Here is an 18872-nt window from a genome sequence, read left to right as displayed (position 1 = left end):
TAGCACTGGAGAAGTGTAGACAGGATTTCTGAGGATAACCACTACATAAGCAAGTCTGAGGCAGCCTGGGCTACCTGAGACCCCGACTCAAAGGGGAAAAATACAGATAGCACTTATATATACATGTTCTTCACGTTCACACATGTCCTTGATTCAAAAATAGCAAAGGGGACTATCGCTCGGTGACAGAGTGGTTGCCCATCATGCACAAGGCCCTGGGCTCCATCCCCATGGCTGTATAGCACGCGTGTGCGCATGTGAGTAAAACACGGAAACATAAAAATGTTCCCTTCTGGTTGGTCTTCCTGAATCTGTGTTTTGGGGGCTATAGTTTCCCCCATCACCTTTAAAGCCAGAGGGGTCAGATGTGTTAACAAGGGATCAGATGCCTTTGTCCTCAGACTCCCACGAGAAAGGAACGTCTTACATCTTTAGTCAGACATCAAACCTCCTCAAATTGAGTTACAGTCTCTGTCTACTCTAAAGATGATTACGTCCTGCATCCACCGCTAAGAGTATGCTAATCAGCGCAATACGAATGCAAATTCTCGCCAGCCTCAGTACTCTTAAACCATTGACTGGGACACTCTCACAATCCCCTTTAGCCCAACATAAGAGCTCCATAAATCAGAACTTAATTACTGCCCAGGCACCTGTTAGCCTCCCTCACCCTCTCCAATCAACAAAACTGAAATCAGCAGGCTTCTGCCAAAAAGGTCGATTGTGTTCATTCTGCCCTGCCCCTACCCCACCCCACCCCCAGCCATGTGACCCCCCTCCTAAAAACAGCCTCTCGTCTTTCCCTTCCCTTGCTGAATAATTCTGTCCAATAACGTTCTGTATAAAAACAAGCCTCTACTCCCTAAGAAAGTCACAATCCAGGGTCAACGAGAGGGCTCAGTGATTAAGGAGGCTTGCTGCCAAGCCCAATGATGTGTTTGATCCCCAGAACCCACACAATGGAAGGAGAGGAGCAGCTCTTGTGATTTGTCCTGAGTATCACATACTTGTTGCTCTTACACACACACACACAAATACACACATACATACACACACACACCAATATAAATAAATACTTCATAAAATAACTATCTATGGGAGGCTAGGGGGTGAAGCTCACTAGTAAAGAAAACGGCTTGTTTGGCTTACAGATTACAGTTCAACCTGAGAAAAAGCCAAGGCAGGAACCAGGAGGCAGGAACGAAGCAGAGACCACAGCAGAGGGCCTTTTGCTGGCTTGCTCCTCGTGACTTTTTCAGCTTGCTTTCTTACACAACCCAGAATCACCTGCCAAGGGCTGGCTCCTCCCACCCACATCGATCAGTAATCAAGAAAACGCCCTACAGACTTACACGTGGGCCAATCTGATGAAGGCATTTTTCCCAACTGAGGATCCCTTTCCCCAGGTGGCACTGGTCCTAAAGAGGTTGGAAGTCACTCATCTAGGAAGCCAATGGGAAGCCTGTATCCTGAATGTTTATGCTAGCCCTAAGAAGAGGTGGGAGGGCTGGAGAGATGGCTCAGTGGTTAAGAGCACCCGACTGCTCTTCCAGAGGTCATGAGTTCAATTCCCAGCAACCACATGGTGGCTCACAACCATCTGTAAAGAGATCCGATTCCCTCTTCTGGTGTATCTGAAGACAGCTACAGTGTACTTATATATAATAAATGAATAAATCTTTAAAAAAAAAAAAAGAAGAAGAGGTGGGAAAGCTCTCTAGGTCGGGATGTCTCTGTGTGTCTCTGTTTCTCTGTCTCTCTCTCTGTGTGTGTGTGTGTGTGTGTGTGTGTGTGTATGATTCTGTGTATGTGTGTACATATGCAGCCTATGTATACATTTGCAGAGGTCAGAGATCATGTAGTGTCCCCTCTATCACACTCGTCTTATTCCTTTGACTTAGGGACTAGGCTGAAATCCAGCAAGGTCCAGTGATTCCCCTGTCTCTGCTCGCCACAGGCACATACAACTTTTTACATAGAATTCAAACTCTGCTTGGGTAGTGAAGCCCTCCTGCCCACTGAGCCATCTCTCCAGGCTGCCTCTGATCTTTTGAGATGTCCGAGACTCTTCATTTCTGAGGGGTGTGTCTGACACACGGGTACGTCTGACGCACAGGAGACACAAAGCATAACTTCAGAGCCTTAAGGTGTTTCAGTCAAATAGATCCTTTGAATATATGACTAGAGGTTAAAATACTAAAGGAGTCTGAGTAAGTGTATGACTACTGCTAACAGCCTTCCTCAGAACTTTACTTTGTTAAATTTAGAAGCTAAATGATGTCACTCAGTGAGTAGGGGAACCATCTTGAGATAAAAATTATTAGTATGTAAATGAAATCATTTCCACGAATTGAGCTCAAGGCTTCAGAAATAACTAAGCTATCAAACGTAGGACTGGGATAAACTGAGAAATAAGCAAAAGGGTACAATCACTTGTGTCCTTTTCTAGACAGAAAAGCTATATTTAATTATTAAAAACATGCTGACAATCCCCATAACCTTTATGCTATTGTGTTAAAGCTCCTTTTGACTTTGAAATAAAATAGTAAGAACAACCAGGTGAGGTGGTGTGTTCCTACAATTCCAAGTCTCAGGCGAGGCTGGGAGGATCAAGTTCAAGGCCAGCCTGGACTACAAGGTAAATCTCCCGTCTCAAAAGGGAAATCTCCTGGGAGATGAAATAAGCATTTACAAAGCTATACACGAGGGAGGGACAGGGAAAGTAGCACAGCCAGCAAAATGGCCGCCGTGCGAGCAGGGGAACCGGAGTTTGACCCCAGCATCCATAAGAAGTCAGATGTGGAAGTACACGCTTGTGATTCCATCCCCAGGGAGGTGGAGATGAGTAGAGATCCCTACGGCTTGATCGCCAACCGACCTAGGTGTACTCGACAAGCTCCCAGGGCCGGCAGGACGGCTCAGCAAGTAAAAGGGGCTTGCTGCCAAACTGGATGGTTTGTTTGATCCTCAGGACCCACGTGTTGCAAGGAGAGAACTGGTTCCCACAAGTTGTCCTCTGACAGCCACATACTGTCGGGATACTCTCAAATGCAGGTATACAGAGTGAGTAAGAGAGCAAGAGAGCGGGAGAGTGAGAGACAGGCAGACAGACAAATTTTTTAAAAAGGAAAGTCAAAAGATCCTGCTTCAAAAATCGAGGTGAAAGATGACCTAAGGAATGACACCTGAGTTGACCTCTGAGCGACATATACTTTGGATCATGGCTTCACTGGCAGAGCGTTCACCTAACAACCCACAAGCCCTGGGTTCCTTCTCCAGCAACACATAAACCAGGATCAGAAATTCAAGGTCCTCTCGGCTGCATAGCCACTGGGACAGGTGAGATGAAGTGCTTTTCACCTGCATCTTCCGGAGTGGAAAATTACTTGGGCAAGAAAAAGGTCGAGTGAGTGAATGAGTGACTGGGGAGATGGCTCAGAGGTTAAAAGCTCCCTGACTGTCACTATCACTGACACTGCTGACCAGATAGAACCCAACGGCCACTGGCCCCACCGCAGTCAGTGGTTGACCAAGCCTCTAAGGACAGAGAGGTCAAATAGGTACAGGGCTACCCCAGGCAAGACTAGGGCTGGAAGGGTGGAGAGTTCTGAATGCCGTGTGAATAATGAATGACCCCAAGGCTTGCAAGCCCACCCACATCGTTTGGAAACCCGTGAGTGACATTTACACACACCCAGACTTCCAACTGGACGCGTCCAGTATCAAACTCGTGGCAACTAGAGATGGTCTCCTTTGGGCAAGAAAAACAAAGGCCACCCACCTGTAGCTTCTGGTCTACGGGATAAAATCAGACTTCACAGCCTACAGCCCACCCCAGTCACACCCGTGCCCACCAACCTCTAAGTCCTGAAGATGATACTGTTTGTTTCCAAATCGGAGATTTTGTTCACACCACACATGGTATCCAAGAGGGCATTGCCCAGAATGACAAAAATCTCTTCTCTTGTGAACTGAGTCCTGCTGTCCTCTGGGCCACCCAACACTCCCTGTCTGCTGCTGATACAGCACCCTTCCTCCTCTCCCTCCTCCCTCCTCCCTCCCCACCTCGTGGCCCAAGCTAGCCTCAAACTCACCAGGTAGCTGAACCTCTGATCCTCCCCGACCTCTGACCCCGGAGTGCTGGGACTATACACGGGCATGACACACCCGGTTTATGTAGAGCTGAGGCTCCCCTGTGCTTAGCAGACATGCACTCTGCCATGAGCTACCTCTGCACCCCCTCAAGTAAATGTCCAAGAAGGAATCGGAGTGACCACCCTACCCAATCATATCACCGAGGAAACACATGCTGTTCCAAATGGGTCCCAGGAGGTAGTTCCCAGGGGAGGAGGAAGGGCCTCATGGTCTCCCTCCAAAATGGTTCTCTGAGTAAAGACCACTCCCCTGGGCTAAGGAAGGGCAGGTGAAGTTGTGGGACCTACCATTCCGGGCTGCTCAGAAAGCCTGTCACAAAAACAGTTTCACTCCAAGGCGGTGACGCTGTGTTAGAGACGGCAGCCCACACAGGTGCGGGCTGCAACGCCTCGAAACAATGAAAACCGCTCTCTCCTTTGTTCCTGAGTGGGGTGCAACATCCGGGAGGAGGACGTCATGTGCCTTCCAAAAGAGACTACAGACTCTGAGCTCTAAACAAGCCGGCATCTCCAGGGAACACGGAAGAGCTGGGGTGTTGGTGGCACACACACACACACCTATAATCCCAGCACTGAGGAGTGTGAGTAGGGAGGAGAGCGCGTTAGAGTCCAGCCTGGTCTATATGAGTTCCAGAGGTAGCCAAAGCTATACAGGGAGACTTCATCTTGTGGGTAGATGGGGAGTGCTATCAGGAACTTGAAATATAGAAGGCGGAAAAGTGTTAAGTGCAGCCAGAATAAAAAGATAATCAGTAGTGTCTGGGGGTGGAGGATGGGGTGAAGCACGCGGGACTTTTAGGGTAGCCAAGCCGTTCTGTATAATCTTTAACGGTGGCGTGTGTTTGTCGAAAGCTAAAGGAGGGCTGAATACAATGAGAGTCACACGGAGCCTGTGATTTTAAAAAGAAAAGCATTTAAGAGGTTGGAGGATCCTGGGGGAAACCTGGACTATGCAGAGAGTTTAACAGAATTAAGAATGTATGAAGCAACTTTGAGGGTGGGAGCTGGGTGGGGGTGCTGACCTAAGTGGCTTTGGCAGGAAGCAGAGCCCGTAAGACTGAAAGCCAAGGGGCGGCAGGGTTCATTGTGTGCCTGATAAAGTCCTTTCTCCATGGGGTCATGAGACTCCACTGTAGTTACTGGGACTTAGCAGTTAAGGAGACACAAGTTAGAGAGTGAAGAGAAGCTCAATAGACAGACGTAGCAGCTGGGCCTCACAGACTGACAGGAGGGGGACCCAAGCTGGCTCCTGAGGCAGTGAGTCAGAGTAGAAGTTCGGCCCTTAAACTAGTGAATCAAACTCACGTTCAACTCCATGTATAACGGCCATCCGTAAAAATAGACGTTTATCTACAAACACAGGCTCCTATTTCTTTCCTTCTGTTTCACGAGAGGTGGCATCGCCATGACAACAAGTACCCACAATGCCCAGATTCTGGTTTCTAATCCCATTCTCCAAAACAGAAAACAGAGCTCCTGGGAGAGACAGTTCCAGTTCCAAGATCAGGGCAGGAAGTACATGAAGGAGTGTGGAACATGCTGTAGCCAAGAGGTAAGCACACTCTCAAAAACAAGCGAGACACGCCGTGTTTCCAGGAGAGTATCCGGGTAACGGAGGGGCTAAAAAACAAAGAATTTGTAAGGCGACAAAATGGTAAGATTGTCAGCATCAAAATGAAATCCCATTGGACTAGAGCCTAAAAGGAAAGCATAAATATAGTAGACCCCACCCCCCAATCTCTGATTTCACCTCTCAAAACCTTAGTAACTTGCAGTTGACTGCAGTTAAAAAATCATTAAATGGAAAATTCAAGAAATAAGTCAAAATAGGTTTTAAATTACACGCCTCTCTGTTTAAGATGATAAACTCTCGCCCTGTCCTGCTCTGTGATACCTCAGAGGTAAATTATCCTTCTGTCGAGGATATCTACCCTGTATGTCCTACCTACCTGTGAGTCCCTTAGCAGCCATCTTGGTCCTCAGACCAACTATCACAGTATCACAGTGCTTGGATCCAGAACCCTCCTTGGTTTCGGGTACCATCTGGGAAGCACACACACCATATCGGAAGGAGGACAAATTGTGCGGCCACTCCACCCTTAAATGAGAGGAACCCAGCTCAGCCCTCAAGTATAGGGTGGGCAGAGGGACTTCCCTCTGAAGAGTTCGGAAGCGGCAGGAGTAAAGGCCATGGGAAAACCTGAAAGGCCCCGGACACGCCCACAGGCTGACCTCACAGAAGCAATTCCTCAACTGAGGTTTCCTCTTCAAGTTGACAACCAAGATTAGCCATCATTCCAGACCTGATACATAATGAGCCCCAGGCCAGCCTAGGATATGGAACAAAACCCTGTCTCAAAAAAAGAAAAAAACAAAATCACTGTGGAGGGATAAGAGGTATCAACTGAGGGCCTTTCGAGTGATGTAATAGAAATGGCTCCTTGCTTCTGTCAGCCTCTCCATGACTGCTAATGTTGTCAACTGACAGAATCTAGAAATCACCTGGGAGATGAGCTTATCTATGGGGGAGGGGATGAGCTTGCCTATGGGGGAGGGGGATGAACTTTTCTATGGGGGAGAGGGATGAGATTGTCTATGGGGAATATGGAGGATAGAGATGAGCTTGTCTTTGGAGGAGGGGGATGAGCTTGTCTGGGGAGGGGGGAAGAGATGAGCTTGTCTTTAGGGGAGGGGGATGAACTTTTCTATGGGGGAGAGGGATGAGATTGTCTATGGGGAATATGGAGGATAGAGATGAGCTTGTCTTTGGAGGAGGGGGATGAGCTTGTCTGGGGAGGGGGGAAGAGATGAGCTTGTCTTTAGGGGAGAGGGATGAACTTTTCTATGGGGAAGGGGAATGAGGTTGTCTATGGGGGAGGGAGATGAGCTTGCCTATGGGGGATGGAGATGAGCTCGTTTATGGGGAAGGGGAATGAGCTTGTCTATGGGGGAGGGAGATGAGCTTGCCTATGGGGGAGGGAGATGAGCTTGTCTATGGGGGAGGGAGATGAGCTTGCCTATGGGGGATGGAGATGAGCTCGTCTATGGCGGGTGGGGGTTACCCCAACTACAATAACTCATGTGAAAAGACCTACTTTAATGGTGGGCAGGACCACTCCCTGGGCTGAAGGTCCTAAACCGTATAAATGGAGAAAGCAAGCAGCTTGCCTTCATCACATGGCTGTGACGTGGCTATGCCGATCTGGCTGCCTGGGCTTCCCCATTATAATGGACTGTACTCCTGTACTCTGGAACTGTGAGTCTTTCTCCCTTAAACTGCCTTTGTCGGAGTATTTGTCACTGTGACAGGAAAAGAAACTAAGACAGTCCCCACCGGATAATCATTCAATCATGGGGGGGGGGGGGGGGGGACACACACCGAGATCCAGGAAGGGACATCCTGCAATGTGTCTACTGGACAGTCTGGAGAAGGAGCCCAGTGTGGAAGGGTCAATGGAAACATGGCAACTGACTGGATCCCGGATGGCTCTGGAAAAAGACATGAACTCAAAAACTAAACGGAGTCACCTATACAGTCCGGTAAATAGTGAGCTGTCAACCTTTCTTCATTATCATAACTGATTTCCAGACGGATATAAGGCTAATAATAAATAAGAGAGAGATGAGAATTCTCTATACTAGCCACTCACTGCTTCTGTGTTTATATTCTATTCTATGTATATTATAAATTTATATATAATATATATATTATATCTAATATGCATATATATATTGAGTTTTGCCTGCATGTGTGTATGTGTACCACATGTGCATGTGTCAATAGAAGTCAGAAGAAAGTGTTGGATTTCCACAGACTGGAAATCTACCATGTGGATGCTGGGAATCGAACCCAGGTCCTCCAGAAGATCAGCAAGTGCTCTTAATGGCTTTGCCACCGTGTTTGGATATTTTTGCTTTCCTAAGTAGAATGAAGACCAACCAGGCATTGAGGGCTGTTGGTTTCCAGGGAAAGCGACAGGGACCAATCACCCCACTTGGCTTCTGTTCCCTGTGGTACACTTCACGTCAGTACCTCAGACCCCTCAGCTCTAAGACGTAGGTAACTACTGGCACTGGGCAAAGGATAGTGTAGGACACAAAGTCAAAGCTATTTTTAAGTGCTAGCAAGAATTTCCAGAAACAGTGCAGGGGGCTGGATATGAGGGGGCCATGGGTAATAAAACCCATTTGGGAGGTCTTAAAAGAGCAACTGCAAAAGGCAAGATGAAAGAGAATCCCGTGGGACAAGGGACAAGGCCCAGGACAGTAAAAGACTAAAGAGCATTCCGCACTTCTCTGAGCTGTTTCCTGAGGCAACCTAGCTCCTTTTGTTTAAGAGTCTCTGAGGAGAAGCAAATCCTCCAGAAAGCTCAGCTGTCAAGATAGGGTGGGTTGCTTTGCCCCTAACTCTGGTTCATTAGCTTTGTCTCTGGTCAGCATCTGGCAGTTGCCCCAGGTCTCTCTAATAGTTCAGCCTCTCCTCCTGCACAGCAGGCACCCCAAAGCTGATTTGACCATGACTACTGCCCTGAAGGGAGCTAAGCGAGTAGCCACGGCCAGTGAGAAAAGATCAGGAAGAGGCAACCAAAAGCCTCTTTTTCTTCTTGAATTTGTAAAAGTTAACAATGGAAGGCGGGTGCCAGGGGAGGGAGAGACAGTGGGATTGGGGTGCATTGGTGTGAAATTCAGAACCAAGAAAACTTTTTTTTTAAGTGTTCTTATAATACAATGCTTTAAGAGCTGGCGCCGTAGCTCTACTGGCAGAGTGCGTCCCCAGAATGTTTCCCTAGTGCCACATAATCTGGGCGTTGTGGTGAACACCTGAAACCCCAGACTTGGGAGGTGGAGGTAGGAGGATCATAAGTTCAGGGCCCTTCTCAGCTGCTTGTCCCATTGAAGGTGAGACTCTATATGATGGTGGAGGAGGAGGGGAGGGGAGGAGGAGGAAGGGAAGAAGAAGAGGAGGAGGAGGATGGGGAGGGGAGGAGGAGGAGGAGGAGGAGGAGAAAGAAGAAGAAGAAGAAGAAGAAGAAGAAGAAGAAGAAGAAGAAGAAGAAGAAGAAGAAGAAGAAGAAGAAGAAGAAGGGGAGGAGGAGGAGGAGGAGGATGGGGGAGGGGAGGAGGAGGAAGGGAAGAAGAAGAGGAGGAGGAGGATGGGGAGGGGAGGAGGAGGAGAAGAGGAAGAGGAGGAGGAGGAGGAGAAGAGGAAGAGGAAGAGGAGGAGGAGGAGGAGGAGGAGGAGGAGGAGGAGGAGGAGAAGAAGAAGAAGAAGAAGAAGAAGAAGAAGAAGAAGAAGGGGAGGAGGAGGAGGAGGAGGAGGATGGGGGAGGGGAGGAGAAGAGGAGGAGGAGGAGGAGGAGGAGGAGGAAGGGGAGGAGGAAGGGGAGGAAGAGAAGGAGGAAGAGGAGGAGGAGGAGGAAGAGGAGGAGAAGAGGAAGAGGAAGAGGAGGAGGAGGAGGAGGAGGAGGAGGAGGAGGAGGAGGAGAGAGAAGAAGAAGAAGAAGAAGAAGAAGAAGAAGAAGAAGAAGAAGAAGAAGAAGAAGAAGAAGAAGAAGGGGAGGAGGAGGAGGAGGAGGATGGGGGAGGGGAGGAGGAGAAGAGGAGGAGGAGGAGGAGGAGGAAGAGGAAGAGGAGGAAGTAGTAGTAGTAGTGTGTGTTGGGGGGATTGAACCCATGGTCCTCTGAATAGTGAGAAGGGCTCTACCACTGAGCTACATCCTTGGCTTATACTACTACTATTTTAAGGAGGAGCTAGGAGCACAGGCCTACAACCCCAGCTATGGAGTGGACCACGTATGTATCCTGGGCTGCAGAGTAAGTCAGTGTCCAATCTGAACAACCTAAACAAAGCCCTGTCCCACGAGTTTTAATTTTTTAAAAGGGACAAAATGAGAGAGAGAGAGAGAGAGAGAGAGAGAGAGAGAGAGGGGAAGGAAGGGAGAAGAGAGAGAACTTGCCTAGCATGCAGGGAGCCCTGAGTTCAAACCCCAGCACCACAAAAATAAATAATAAACAAATCAGTAACTTAAAAAATTTATCGGGGCTGGGGATTTAGCTCAGTGGTAGAGCGCTTGCCTAGGAAGCGCAAGGCCCTGGGTTCGGTCCCCAGCTCCGAAAAAAAGAACCAAAAAAAAAAAAAAATTTATCAGTGAAATGTTGAAATATCATCACTGTGGCTTTGGCAATAGAATTGGGGTGGGGGGTGCTGCCAGACATGTCGCCATGCTGCTGTCATGGATAGACAGTACCAGCACCCAGGCAGGGTTTGTCTGGCAAGCCTGGGCAGCCCCTCCCTGTGAGCTCTGAGAGAGTTCCAGAGAGTCCTGCCAGCCCTCCTGGCACGCAGATAGGCTCCAGCTCTCTTGGGAAGAGCCTTGGACAGCACATCTCTCCTGCAAGACTTAAAAGCATAGGCCCGGTTCGAAACAGGTGTGTTTACAAAGGCAGACGTGACTTGGGCTGCTCTTAAACCACCTCACAGAGTGAAGACCTGCAAAGGGCTTGAAGACTTTGCAGAGACAGACGCTGAATCCACACAGACAGAGACTGGCATGGTTTCTTCTCAAAGACCCAAGATAGACTTTTGTGTATAATCCGGGAATATAAAGACAGAACTTGATCAGGAGTTCAAGGCCATCCTGGCTACATAAGACCCTGTCTCAAAAAAAAAAAAAAAAAAAAGAAAGAAAGAAAGAAAGGAAAAGAAAAGAAAAGAAAAGAAGAAGAAGAAGAAGAAGAAGAAGAAGAAGAAGAAGAAGAAGAAGAAGAAGAAGAAGAAGAAGAAGAAGGAGGAGGCCTGGATACTTTTAGGCACGGAAGGCCATACAGTATTTGTCACAACTATCCAGTCCTGCCCTTGTGACACTGAAGGAGCTATTGACAAAACACAAATGGAGGCTCCCCCTTGTGTGTCAACACAACTTTGTGTAAAAGAAACTTTTATTCTTCTGATGTGACTGTCATCTCCGAGGCTCACTGCCTTCATCTGCTAATCCAGGCCTAGTCCTGGAGACTTCGAGCCTCCATACTATCTTACCTAGACCAAGGATGTTTTCTGCCTCTGAGACTTGTTGCTGAATAATAAGTTCTTTCTGAACTCCGGCTGGTTCAGCTCAGCTGTTCCGGCTCGAACTCTTCTCCTAGCTGACTGATTCGATCTGACTTCTCTCTCGGCCTCTGGCTGGGTTGCTCTGCTTGGCCTCATACTAACCTTGGCAATCTGTTCCCATCTTCTGGTTCCCTCCCATTCTCTGGTTCGTCCTGCCTTCACCTGTGTCTAGGTTGGTCTTTCTCTGCAACCTGTCTCTCTAAAGCTCTCTGGATAAAACTGCCGCCTTCCCTTCTCTCCGCACTTCCTCTTAAATCATCTCACTTTCCTCTCGCGCCTTGTGAGAGCTGCACATCGCCTACTCTGTCAAATATTTCTCTGGTTCTTTGTTTTTGTCTGCCACTCAGTTAGATATCACTTTCAAACATGGGTGCTTCCTTCTACAAAGTAACTTTACCTTCATTGTTTGGGATTAAAGGTGTGTGCTCAGAGAATGTCTGTAGTCCAGCCAGAGGGATTAAAGGTGTGTGATAAGGCTGAGCCAGCCACACCACAACTAGAAACAGGTTTTTCCGGTAAACAACACAACCTTGGGGGTTCACCGTGCGACCAAATATCCTGCAACAACCTTATTTACAGGCTGGGAGGATTGTTCAGGTTAAGTGTTTTCACATAAGTTTGAGGACCAAGGTCTGGATCACCAGAGCCCACACAAATGCCAGGCAGACACAGAATGTAGAGATTGGGGGTCCCCTGAGCAGGCAGGCAAAGGAGACAGAGTTTGACTGAGAAACCCTGCCTCGGTAAATTCAGTGGAAGAGAGATGGAGAACCAGCCTCCAGCTTCCATATACAGGAACACACATGTGCACATGCACCCACACATGTGTAGACATGTATACACACAGAAAATGGAAGAGAGATCAACAGGTATGCTACATTTCTACACTTCACCCGCAGGGTGTATTTCTGCTAACATCCTCTTCCAGCCTTTGTGGGCACCAGGCGCATAGGCTACCAAGCAGAACAAACATCCACACACACATAATAAAAGAACTGGCCCCAGCCCTCCTCCTCAACCCTTCCTGCCCCCTACATGGCCCTCTGACAACACGGGGCTCAAAGCACCTCAAACACACCTTCCACTCCAGAATCTCATGTCGGGCTCTTCACAAACCGTGTCACTTACTGTTCAAAGCGCGGCACTTTGTGAGCATGAGCAGGGCTATCAACACTGACCCCATGACAGGAAATGTGGTCTAAGGCAAGCCATAGTGAGGAGCATTGAGACTTCGCTCGTGACGGCTTCTCCTGGTGACTCCGATGCAACCAGACCTGGATGGACTCCTACCCAATTGGAAGGTCCAGGTACAACATGTACCCGTGCTTCGGTTGGACCTGTTCTAGAAGGATAACCACTCCCTCATCGTCCCACTACAAACTTGGGGTGGGGGATGATGGTGCGGTGGGATGTACCTGTGGGTGCAGGCAGGCACGTTCGCAGCATGGATGCCTCCCACCAGCCAGGCTAGCTGGCCCTCAAGCTTCCAGACGCCTTCCCATCTGTCCCTCCCCTCCCACCATCCAGTGCTGGGGTACAGGCACAGGCCATCACACCTGGCTTTATGAATGGTTTCTGAGGATCGAACTGAGGCCCTCCCTCTTAGGAGACAAGTGTTTTACCAACTGAGCCATGCCCCCAGTTAGTCACTGCTTGCCTTTACCACACAGTTTAACTTCCTCTGCGTTTCCTTTGGAGGATAGGAATGCTTTCCCCATGTGAGTGGCTTCCCTCTTGTACTGCCTTACAGTTTGTGCTTGACAAGGGTTTATTCACTTTCCAACAGTAACAGCCCATGCTCCCTCAAAATCATCCCGTGTGCACCTCCTCCAAAACAAGCGGTTCACATCCATGGGAAATCCTCTCGAGTCCAAGATCTCTACAAATTCTCAAGATATTTTGGTGCCCATGACATCTCGTGGGTCAAGGTCAGGGACACTGCTATTCGTTCTACAATTCAGAGAATGGTACCCAGAGCAAACTATTATCCCCAAATTAAATAGTGCCAAGATCGAAACCCCGGGAAACCTTAACACTTCAGCTCACCTCCCTGAGTTACTGCAAACCTAAAAAATCAGAGATAGCAATCTGTGGAAACCTGCACATATGCCACAGACGCATCCAGAAAGCTGGCACGCTGGAGAATTCTGTGTGATATAAGCCAACTAAAAATAGCACAGGCTCACTGGAGACGCACAGGAATTGGCTGGCAAAACGGGACAGACACAGAGGCCACACAGACAGCGCTGAATGTGATTCATGCAGAGCTGCAAGCCTGACCACCCTACAAGTGGCAGAGGCACACACACTCGGCAGACGCCGACATAGAAGGGGACATCCTGATACCATGGACAAGATCCCAGGCGTCAGAAGAGTGGCAAAGCCAGAGCCTTCTCAAGCCCCTGGCATGCGGAACCCGAAGCCAACGCCAATGGAAATCAGATCCATTATCCAAGCTGAATTTGAAACGTGTTCAACAACCACAAGTCTACAGGCACACCAGCAGAGACAGAGGGACTCCAGGATATGTAAGGGATATTTTCAGCCACATCATCTTACAAAATCAGCTTCTGAAGAAGAACATAGCCATCGCCTATTTATATCAGCTTCCATGAGAACAAGAGGCAAACACTTCCTTAGTCACGGAATCTGAGTTGATAAAATTTGCAGATAACTAAGCCTAAAATATGACTGTGCATGTGTGCGTGTGCTTGCGTGCATGTGTGTGTGTGTGTATATGTGCGTGTGTGTGCGTGTGTATGTGTGTCTGTGTGTGTGTGCGTGTGTGTGTATGTGTGTGTGTGCGTGTGTGTATGTGTGTGTGTGTGTGCGTGTGCGTGCGTGTGTGTGTGTGTGTGTTGTGCCTTTTTCCTTTCAGGAACAGAAATGTATATCCAGTGCTCCTTTCCTGGCTGCTCAGAGTCATCTCAACATTTTTAATATTCTCCTATTCAGATACAGCCTTTGTAGCCTGTTAGGAAGGCAAGAAGCTGGTCCTGATATTGCAAAGCAATTTCCTCTGAGCTGAAACATCCCCCCACCACCCGGAGGGAAAAGAGGAAAGAGATGAAAAGCAGTATGAGATTAAAGAAGCTATAGGACTCGGCAATTAAAAGCACTCTCTGCTCTTGCTGAGGACCTGTACCCTATTCCAAGCAGTGGCTCACTACCAACTCTAACTCCAGTTGCGGGGACTCGGACGCCCTCTTCTGGACCCCACGGGTACTGCACACACATGCTATGCTAAATGTATCATATATACAAGCGCACACACAGGTAAAACAAAAACAATAAATCTTTTAAGATTTTGGTTGTATGTGTAGGAGTGTTTGCCACATGTTTTCTTGTACACCCTATGCATGCCTGGTGCCCATAGAAAGCAGAAAGGGGCAGGCACTGAAACCCCTGAAACTGAAGCTACTACAGATGGGTCTGAGCTGCCATGTAGGTCCTAGGAACCAACGTGGGCCCTCTTAAAGAGCAGCAAGTGCTTTTAACTGCTGATCTGTCTCCCCAAGACATGCATAGTGTGTGTATATAGATGTACTGTACCCTCAACCACACATATAAATAAAAATAAATCTTTAAAAACATATCCAGGAAGCTAAGGAAACTTACAAGGCTCAAGGCACTTAGAAAGTTACAAGATATACAAAGCCCTGTCCTGCCGTTCATTACTTAAGCAATAGCAATTGCTGGAGGGAAGTGACTGTCAGGGGAAGTGCTGACCAGTGGCAGGGAGCGTAGGGGATGCAGCCTCCATGAGTGGTCACCCATGCTGGGATAAGCTGTTTGGTGATGCTACTGCCTTGGTATCAACTGTGCTCCCCTGGATCACCCTTCACCCATGTACCAGGAAACTCACTGGTTCCCTGAGCTGGCCCTGGGTAGGATCACTCCCCCTCTCTGTCATCATTGCCAGGAAACATCATACAACCCTGGTGGTCCAGAGCAGTTACTGTAACAGATGCTGTTATCAGAGCCATCCAGCGAGCAGATACTGCTCCTTGCTGTGTTCGCTTCATGTGTCTCTAGCCGCTTCACCAAGGTCTCTCTGAGTTCATTTACAAGCATGGCAGGAACAAATTCACCAGGAACACTCCGTCTATAATATGCCTCTATATTTTGAATTTTGAATTAGTTGAGTCCCCAGTTTGGCACTGTACAGGGTCGGTAGAACTTTGACAAGTGTGGTTTAGTGGAGGGTCTGCCTGAAAACTAGTCCGTTCCCTCCTCCTCCTCTCTGACCGTCTTACAACGAAGTGTCTTTGCTCCACTATACATGATGTGCTACCTCAACACAGGACCAAAAGCAAGAGAAGAACTGACCGAACCCGGAAACCTCTCAAACACTAAGCCAAAACTCACTTTCTCATTTACGGGTTGACTGTCTAGGGCTCTTACCCACAGTTAGAGAAATTGGATTAAAGGAGGGTAGAGAGGCCCGGTGAATGAAGAGTGTGGAGTCCCAACAGGCAAAGAGCCTTGTCTCTGTGTGAATGACTTTCAGTTCCCCAACTCCCAACCCTTACAACCAAACGCAAGGGAGCTGTCCTATCGATAAGAAGCAGTAAGAAAAAACGTTGCCATTAGAGAACACCATCCTCAGAGCAGAGAAGACAGCATCTTCATCAACTCAACTATGCCCACCCACAAGCGGCATCAGGAGTGGCCTGTGCACTGCTGACATTCCCTCAGGGAAAGAGCGGACGAGAAGGACCATGGGGCTTGAGACCCCAGCCATAATGCATACAATTCTGCCCTCACTGTAAGTGGTCTCTGGTCTCTGTAGGAGGCTAGGGAGTTAACTGAGAAAGCTCCATCTACCCAGCCTTGGAAAAGCCAGCAGCCACACCAGCTGAAGACTTTCAGACACCCATGCTCCTGTTAGCACACCCTCATGCATGTTCTGAAAGTAGGCCAAATAAACTCATTTGTTCCCTAAAGTGAGCTCTGGTAGAATTGTACTGGCTTTGTGACTGGGATGTTAGGAGGAGGAGGGAGGGAGATGTTTACAGCTCCCTGGAGCAACAATTCTCAACCTGTGGAGTGCAACCCCTTTGGGGGGTCAAATGACCCTTTCACAGGGGTCGTCTAAGATGATCAGAAAACACATATTTAAGTTATGCGTCATAACTAGCAAAATTACAGTTATGGAGCCACGAAGCAAATAATTTTGTGGTTGGGGGTTAGCACAACATGAGGAACTGTATTAAAGGGTCCCAGCATTAGGAAGGTTGAGAACCACTGCCCAAGGGAATAAATACTCAGTTACACACAACCAGGTCTGGCATCATCAATGCCTGCAATCCCAGCATTTGAGAAGCAGGCAGGAGGATCACGGATGTGATCAGAGATGTGAGTTCAGCTCTGCATGGTCAGTTCCCGGCCAGTCAAGGATGCATAGATACACTGAGGCAAACTGGGATAGAAAGCTAACACAGTCGGCTGTGAGAGCAGAGAGGTTCCTGCCTCCAAGCGCACAACCCAAGTTTGATCCCTGGGACCTATGTGGTGGAAGGAGAGAACAGACTCCTACAAGTTGTCTCTGACCTCCATGTGTGCCATCAGAGAGGGGGGTGGGGAGGGAGAGAGACAGAGAAAAAGAGAAAGAGAGACAGAGACAGAAAGAGTGGGACAGAGAAAGGTAGAGAGAGACAGAGAACAAGAAAGACAGAGACAAAGAAAAGAGCAAGGAGAGAGAGGGGAGAAAAAGAGAGGGGAGGGAGGGAAAGAGAGAGAGAGAGAGCGAGAGAGAGAGAGAGTATAAGTATTTTAGTATTTTTAAGTCTGGACAATTAACTTAAGTCACAATGAGTAAAATCAGGTCATTAAACCCCCATGGGCCGAGCGGATGAGTTACGGCCACAGTCACCTTCTGCGACTGGACCACAAGTGACTTTAAGGGCAATAACTATGATTTGCAAAGGTCATTTAAGATTCTGCAGAAATGTGCACTTAGGTCCTTACAAAATTTTAATTCAGAGGTATTGATCTTACAACAGGCAGCACGGACTCAGACATCCTGTCCATTTAGCATTTACCCTCCCGTGCCTGGCAAAGGGGATGCAGAAGGCAAACCACTAATTGAGTTTCAGGAGTGGCTGGAGCATCAAGGTGACTTCTAAAAGTCCATCTGCAGGCAAATTATCCTGATAGCTCTCATCCGGATGATAACCACGGCGGCGTGGGCGAGACCGTGCCTGGCCCCACCCCAGTGCCCAGTGCTGACTCAGAGGCCACAGTCCCAAGGATCAAGCTCAGATCCTGAAACGCCCGGCACGCACAGGTACCCCATCTCACAGTACCTCAACCTGAAGCTGAGCTTGAAGCTGCCCAAAGGTGTGGCTGGGGAAACAGAAAACCAAAAATTGTCTCCAAAAGTAACCTATTACCAGGGCCACCCCCAAAAGGCCCACGTCGTAGAGTCTGGATCCCCAGGAGAGCACACCGGGAGGTGGGGGAATCTTCAGGTCAATCTTTAGGTGTTCCCTGAGACATCTTTAGGTTTCCAGGTATCTTTAGGATTCTAGTCCTTAAAGAGGACTGTCAGATCCTGACCTGTCTCCCTTCCCTCCCTTCTCCCAAGCTGTGAAGTAAGCAATTCTGCTCCACCGTGAACCTCACCCTGGATAATAGGACCAATCCCGATGGCCCAGGGCATCTAAAACTGGAAACCAAAACAACCCAAACCTTTGCCTAAGTGAAAGGGAGAGCTCAGGTTGGTAAATAATAAATTAATTAATTCATTAATGTATGTCACACAAGCACCTCCTTAAAACCTAAGCGCAGTGGCACATAGCTGTAGTCTTGTCCCTGGGGAGGGGCAATTGAAGTCACCAGCCAGCCCATACACATGCACAAGCACAGAACCTTTTCCCTTTTCACTCATCTCGGGTGTTTGCTACAGTTACAGAGACCCAGCAGAGCAGCTCTGTGTCTGTCAGGTGTTGGGAGCCTGACCTGGGGTATCCTAGAGATGTGTAGCCCAGGGTATCCCACTCCCAATCCTATCTCCTTCGCATCCCGCTGAGATGAAAAAGCAATGTTTTAGGCAGCGGGTCATCCATCCGTCCTGAAGGCACCAGAAAGGATTCTGAGGCTATTCAACACTCATTCTAGGAAGAAAAGGATAAGCCAGATAGACACGGGGCCTCTTCTAACAGCATAAAATATATCTCAACATGAAAGTCAGCACCAGAGCGACTCAAGTGGGGATCAAAGGAAGACGAGGGGCTGTTGGCAGTGCTTTGTGACGGGATCCAGAAGGTTCTGGCAATGTAACTAGATAGGGAAAAAACGTTAACCACCCAAAATTAACACAGGAAATGACTTTGATGCAGACAGAAATAATTTGTTATATGATCAGGGCTGGTGAGATGGCACCTCGGGTAAAAAGCGTTTGCCACCAAACCTGCCCACCTGAGTCCAACCCCCAGAACCCACGTGGTAAAAGGAGAGAATTAACTCCCAGAAGCTGCTCTCTGACCTAAACATAAGCATCGTGGCTTATGCACACACATGGGGACACACATATACACACACGCATACACACACACACACACTCACACACACAGGCACACGCATGCACGCACGCACACACATAGACA

The 18872-nt window shown here is 48.4% G+C and overlaps 1 protein-coding gene across 18 annotated transcripts in view; it reads right to left on the bottom strand.

The window, feature by feature from the left end:
- The window catches only part of Osbpl10 (oxysterol binding protein-like 10), a 255044-nt gene that overhangs the window by 195026 nt on the left and 41146 nt on the right, over nucleotides 1–18872 (bottom strand). For 2 of the 18 annotated variants that reach the window (XM_087562468.1, XM_087562478.1), the window contains exon 1: nucleotides 5460–5568. The gene's annotated coding sequence lies outside the window, so the exon portion shown is untranslated. 18 annotated transcript variants of the gene reach the window in all.

The sequence above is a fragment of the Rattus norvegicus genome, chromosome 8 (assembly GCF_021556685.1).
Source record: "Rattus norvegicus strain SHRSP/BbbUtx chromosome 8, alternate assembly SHRSP_T2T, whole genome shotgun sequence".
NCBI classification, from domain to species: Eukaryota; Metazoa; Chordata; class Mammalia; order Rodentia; family Muridae; genus Rattus; species Rattus norvegicus.
Note: the sequence above shows the minus strand (reverse complement) of the source record. Positions and strands in the feature narration are given on the sequence as shown.